We start from the raw sequence: 6648 nt of genomic DNA, 5'->3' as shown, positions 1-6648 counted from the left end.
TGCCTACTCTGAACTTGTCTTTGCCAAAGTTCCGCCTGGTATTCGTCTCAGTGTGCGTTTGCGATCTACTGATTCTTGTGGGTGATGTCGAGACAAATCCTGGACCTCAAACCGATCCCACGCAGCTCAAAAGGCTCCAGACCACTCTAGACAGGTTTCTGCAGAATACAGAAAGCTATCAGAAAGAAAATACAGAAAAATTAAATGCTATTCAAGCCGGCATTTCGAGCCTAAGAGGAAGGGTGACGGAACTTGAAAAAAAAAAAAAAGTGGACGCTCAATCGAGCTGCCAGGAGGACGTGATTTCAATGAAACAAGATCTAAGCTCACTGGAAAGCAATTTACGGAAATTATCTCTAACCTGTGATAATGTTGACGCGGTAGCGCGGCACGTAGATGCTCTGGATAATTGCTCTCGACGAAATAATCTTATCTTCAAAGGAATTCTGGAGAAACACGGTGAAACTTGCAATCGTACTGAATAGTGATAGACTTTGTTAAAACTTACCTAAACGTTGACCCTGGTGAAATGGAAAGGGCACATCGTATAGGTTGGAAACGTGAGAGGTTTCACCGTATGATTGTTGTTAAGTTCCAAAGTTTTAAGAAAAAACAAGAAGTGCTTAGTAAGGCCCCGGCCTTAAGGAATGTTCCATCCTTAAATGTATGGATTGACGAAGATTTCTCGCCACATATTCAGGAGGCTCGTAGGAAACTCAGAGAATTTAGAAAACCGCATCGTGATGCGCAGAAAGAAGTTCGATTTGGTTTCAACAAACTGTTCATCGACGACAAAGTGTTTGTTTACGACTCCACTGGTTGAATTGCAAAACGCTCCCTCCAACCCTGAGCTTCCAATCTCTCAAGAACGAGAATGACGGTCTACCATAGAAAGTGAGGTCAATCAGTTAACTTTCCTTGTTGCTAATTTTAGAAGCTCGTTGTCAAAATAAGATGAGTTGAGTAGCACTAATGAAGTATGCCGCCCCCACGTCATCTTGGGAAGCGAAACATGGCTCTTTAGTAGTATACCTAATGAAGAACTTTTAATTCACAGTGATTTTACCATCCATAGAATAGATCGTTCATTGTCCTGGGGAGGTGGTGTTCTTGTTGCAGTCCAAAAGTGTTTCTCCTCGGTAGTTGTAGAGCTAGATGCCGATATTGAGGTATGCTTTGTCGACGTTTAGATGAGCAATGAGATTACTTTATAGAACATGTTCCATTAGCTTGCAGCAAATGCACGTCAAAGAAATAGGTCTATAGTTTTCCACACAGTTTTTTGCTCCTGACTTGTGTATTGGCACCACATTGGCCATTTTCCAATCAGATGGAAGCTTTTGTTCCTGTAGAGATTTATTAAAAAGAACACACAAGTAATTTGCCAACTCTTCAGAACAGTTTTTCAATATAACCGGAGAGATGTTATCCGGTCCGATTGCTTTCTTCACATCAAGTTCTCGCAACAGCGGGGCTATACCATTATATGTTATTTCAATTTGTGGCATGACATGTTTAATTTTATGTTGCACGTTTGGGTAACAGCACGATGCAGCAGGCTTATAAAAAAACAGATTCGAAATATTTATTTAGATGCGTTGCCTTTTTTTTCAATTTCGATAAGTTCGTCGCCTACTAAAAGAGGAGGAACAGATGTATCGTCCTTGTTATTTGCTTTTACAAACTTCCAAAATTATTTAGGGTTCATTTTAAGTTTAGTTTCTAACTGCTCGTAATACGCGTCTTTGGATCTTTTTACTGTAGCTTTAAAAAGAGTATTTATGTTTTCTAATCTCACCCTGTTGAATTCACCCCCCCCCCCCCTATTCTTATATCGAAGGTATGCTCTTCTTTTTTGTTTTATAATCTGTTTCATCTCCTTTGTAACCCAGGGCTCATTTTTAGTTTTTGAGGATTTCACTCCGGAGGGAATTTATTTTTCAACTAGGTCATGGATTTTACATTTGAACAAGTTCCAGAGTGCATCAATACTAACGTTATCGGATTGTTCTAAAAAATACGAAAAAAAAATAACAAGTTCGCTTCTCATGGTATCATATCGTCCTTTATAGTAATAAAATATTTTTTTTGCTTGACATTTATATGTATTTATTTTTGGATGAACCAAATCAGATGTCACAATCTTATGATCAGAAATGCCCGGTGGCACATAAACATTGTCTATGGCCCCCGGTAGGTTGCATAACAACAAATTTAATACATTTAACAGTCTCGTTCCCTCCACGACGTATTGTGTTAAGTCAAACATTTCCACAATGGCCCTCAATTTAGTAAGAAGCGTGCTTCCTGAGTAGGTCGCCTTGCCGTCCTCCCAAATTAAATCGGGAATGTTAAACTCTCCACCCAGAAGGGCATACTCTTTTGAGGCCGCAAGAATCAAACCAGCTAGTTCATCTAAACCGTTACTGTTCTCGTTTGGAGGACGATAGTATACACCAACCGATAAATGTTTACCGTCTAAACACATCTGGCACCACGCTGTTTCTATAGTTACATCTGGTTTTGCCTTTGGCAAAGGTGTAGTCGGAACGCCTTTTTTTACAAGGATGAACACGCCTCCGCCGTGCGAATTTCTATCCTTAATGTAAACAACATAATTACCTGGAAATACTTTGTTTGATCCTATAGTGTCATCCAACCAGGATTCCGTCCCCAAGACAATCGTAGGTCTAACCGTTTCGATTAAACCCATGAATTCGTCCACCTTATTTTTTATACTGCGGCAGTTAATAATCATGACTGTGCCCACGTCCGTGTTTCTCGTGGTCACAACAGTCTTGTTTGCATCTTGTATGTCTCGACGATTGGAATTGCCTAGGTATCCTGAACGGTTTGCGCCGTTATACTTTACGTTTAAGCTTCATTAAATGGGTGCCTGGTTTGATGTCGATGGAATATCGATAAGTTCTCTTGACTGGATATCGTCGACCTCACGCACATTGTCAGGTTCATGATCAAACATAAAGCACCTATCGTTGATATGCAGTCGGTCCATTGGCAACCTGAACCGGCTGTTTTACGTTTTCGCAAATTCCACTAGTTTCCTTCTTGCCAGCTGAACCTGGCCTAGATAAATCATCACTAACAGCGAAGCCACTATCTTTAAGCCTGTATCCGGAAGATAGGACCGCGACTTTGTGTTTAGAAAAACAAAACTTAACTACAATGGGCCTTTTTTAGCTCTGTTGAACACTCCAATGCGATGTGCCCTATCAACATCGTCCGGATTTATCTTTAAGCCCATTTTTCTGTCAAAAGATCGATAATGCGAGATTCCGATTCAGCCCACGTTTTCTTATCTTTACCTTCCAGTCCGAAAAATACCAGATTCGATCTACGTGAACGATTCTCTGCGTCATTGCAGCGCGACTTTAGAACAGCGAGTTCAACTTGCGCAGTTTCCAATTTTGAATCGTTATTTTGTGCAACCTGTATATCCGGCTGAGAGGCCCTAAGCTCTCTTTCAAGCGTGCATAGCTGTTCCGTTAATTCAGATACTTTTTTGTCTGCACCAGAACGCCCTTGTGAAATTTCCATAATTTTCTGGGCTAGCTCATCTTGTAAATCCGACTGGGAGGCGTTCAGTTTTCTTTCAAGCGTGCATACTCGTTTTGTCAACTCTGATACCTTTTTTGTCTTTATCCGTACGCGTTTCTAAAAGGTACTTCGTCTTTTGGGCCAACTCATTGTACTCAGTCTGCAACTGTTCAACAACAGACTGTAGTGTTGTTATCGTCGCATTCAGTTCCGCGTTTGTCGGATCAGGAGTTTCTTCCACATCGCCACAAAGCTTTAACAAAGCCAAAAAAACGCTTCAAAACTGCTTTTGGGGATGGCAGCAGTACCAGACACAAGTTTTTACTCTTCACAGAAGGGTATTCAATGTTAGTACTAACCTGGATAACAAAGAAGAACGGCATGTAAAATGACCGCGTTGTGGTAGTGCAGCCGTCCCCACTAGCCGAGTGCAGTGGTGTTTCCTCCTTTATATGGTGAAGCCCAGTTGATGCCGATGTTCTTGGTCCGTCGTTGCCACGTAGTGTGTAGTCTGGAAGGTTTAGCCATGCCGTGTTCTTTCCGCCGAAGTCTGCGTCAGCCCGCGCTTGTCCATGGTGATTGTGAAGCCTCGTGTTTTCCTCGGCCGCTGAGATGACGAGTGGCAGGCACGAGGAATCCGGCACGTCATCGAGCGATAGTAGGAGCTGGATAACAATGAAGAACGACATGTAAAATGACCGCATCGTGGTATTGCAGCCGTCCCCACTCACGCGCTACGCAATAAGTTATCCAATGAGTTGGATCGCTTAGTGGCCGAGGGTGTGTTATCTGCCGTGCCCTATTCTGCTTGGGCTGCCCCGATAGTGCCGGTGGTTAAAAAATCTGTGGGGATTTCAAGCTCACGGTAAATGCGGCATGCCATACCGAACAGTACCCATTGCCTGTTATCGAAGACATATTTGCATCTCTTTGTGGTGGTGAGGTCTTCAGCACGTTGAATTTGAAAAACGCGTATAACCAGCTTTGCCTTGAAGAAGACGCGAGACAGTTGGCCGTGATCAACACGCACAAGGGGTTGTTTTGCTACAATAAATTGCCGTTCGGCATCGCATCCGCACCAGGCCGTCTTCCAGCGCAGAATCGAGTCCATTTTGAAAGATCTCCATGGAGTACAAGTTTACCTGGGCGACGTTCTGGTAGCCGAGAAACATGGCGAATCAACGCTGCGGCAAGTGCTACAAAGCCTGCGAGAGCACGGGGTCAGGTTGAACAGGGACAAATGTAAGTTCCGTCAGAAAGAGGTCAATTACCTGGGTCACAAAATAGATGCCGCAGGTCTTCATCTAAAGGAAGAGAACATGGAAGCAATCATGCAATCATGCAAGCCCCTAGACCGAAGAACGCTTCGGAACTGAGGTCATACCTCGGTCTCATAACGTATTACAGAAAGTTCCTGCCGAACATGTCGACCCTGTTAGCTCCGCTTTATGCACTGCTAGTTAAAGGCCAAAAGTGGCAGTGGTCTAGCGCCGCCAACAAGGCTTTCGAAGTTAGCATAGCAGCTTTGAAAAACGCTAATTTTCTGGCCCACTTTGACCCCAGCAAGCCTCTTAAAGTGGAGTGTGACGCCTCGCCTTACGGCATTGGGGCGGTATTGTCCATTAAGGTTGGAAAAGAGTATCGACCGATCGGGTGTCGTTCACGTACGCTATCCGTATCGAGCGGAATTACGCTCATCTCGAGAGGGAGGCGTTAGCTCTGGTTTTTGGAGTAACGAAGTTCCGGCAGTACTTGCTGGGCCGCCATTTCACGTTGCTCACCGATCACAAGCCATTGATTGTCCTTTTTCGTCCGGATCGGCCAATCCCATCGATGGCCACCGCTCGCATACAGCGTTGGTTGTTATTACTGCGGGCTTATTCGTTCGATCTGGTGTACCGAAAAGGAACTGAGAACCTGAATGCAGATGCTCTCAGCCGGCTGCCGTGCTCAACGGAAGGTGAATCATAAACCGAGGAGCTGTCGGAGTACGTCCTGCTGATGGAACAGCTCGATGAAAACTTCGTTTCAACGGCAGACCTGCAGGGGCTGACGGCTGAAGACAATGACTTAACGCAGGTCCAAAAGTGGGTTCAAAGTGGGTCCTGGCTTCAGAAGAATCATAACGGGAAAATGACCCTAAGCTATTCCTGGAAAGGCGTAGCGAACTAACTACCTCGCACGGCTTGGTATATTGGGGATCGCGAGTCGCAATACCGCAGAGTGCTAGGAAGACTGTACTTGCTCTCCTGCATGAAAGCCACCGCGCCGCATCGTCCATGAAGGCGTTAGCTCGGTCCATTTTATGGTACCCCGGAATTGACCAAGATCTGGAGCGTGGTCAGTCAGTGCCCGAAATGTGCCCAAGTTTCTCCAACCCCACCGGCCAGAGATCCTGTGCCATGGCCGGAGACGAACGAGAAATGGTCGGGAGTGCACGTGGACTTCGCCGGCCCAATAGACAGGTTCATGTTGTTAGTTCTCATTGACTCTCACAGCAAGTGGATTGAAGCAGTTCCACACAAGTGCACGTCAGGGGAAGCAACCACGTCCGCGTTACGCTCTATCTTCAGCCTATTCGGAATACCACGGATTGTGGTCTGCGATAATGGGCCCCAGTTCGTAAGCGCCGAGTTCCAACGATTTTGCGAGCGGAACAATATTCGACAGATTTTCTCGCCTCCCTATTTCCCCCAATCAAACGGACTCGCCGAGCGAGCCGTCCGCACTGTTATAGAAGGGCTTCAACGGCTGAGCAGCGGCAGTATGGTGACACGACTAGCGCGCTTTCTGCATGGGTATCGTCGCACACCCGGCAAAGACGGTTATTCACCACCTCAGCGTTTACTCGGCTACGATATACGTTCACGTCTGGACGCCGCCTTGCCTCCATTACCCACTCCTTGCAGTCAATCGGAAGCTAGTCCCTTTTGCGCAGGTAAGCCAGTGTGGTTCCGAAACTACGGTCCTGGGGACAAGTGGAGCCCCGGAATCGTAAAGGCAACCTATGGTTCCCGCCTGGTACAAGTTCAGTCCCCAGGCGATGGCAAGGACCACCGGCGCCACGCCGACCAGCTTAGCCGTCGTGAT

The 6648-nt window shown here is 45.7% G+C and overlaps 1 pseudogene; it reads right to left on the bottom strand.

Moving 5' to 3' along the window:
- Positions 1–2884: 2884 nt before the first annotated feature.
- LOC115319262 lies at positions 2885–4262 on the bottom strand (annotated as a pseudogene).
- Between the last annotated feature and the right edge of the window lie 2386 nt (positions 4263–6648).

Source organism: Ixodes scapularis, unplaced genomic scaffold (assembly GCF_016920785.2).
Source record: "Ixodes scapularis isolate PalLabHiFi unplaced genomic scaffold, ASM1692078v2 PGA_scaffold4__175_contigs__length_147842914, whole genome shotgun sequence".
Lineage (NCBI taxonomy): Eukaryota > Metazoa > Arthropoda > Arachnida > Ixodida > Ixodidae > Ixodes > Ixodes scapularis.
Note: the sequence above shows the minus strand (reverse complement) of the source record. Positions and strands in the feature narration are given on the sequence as shown.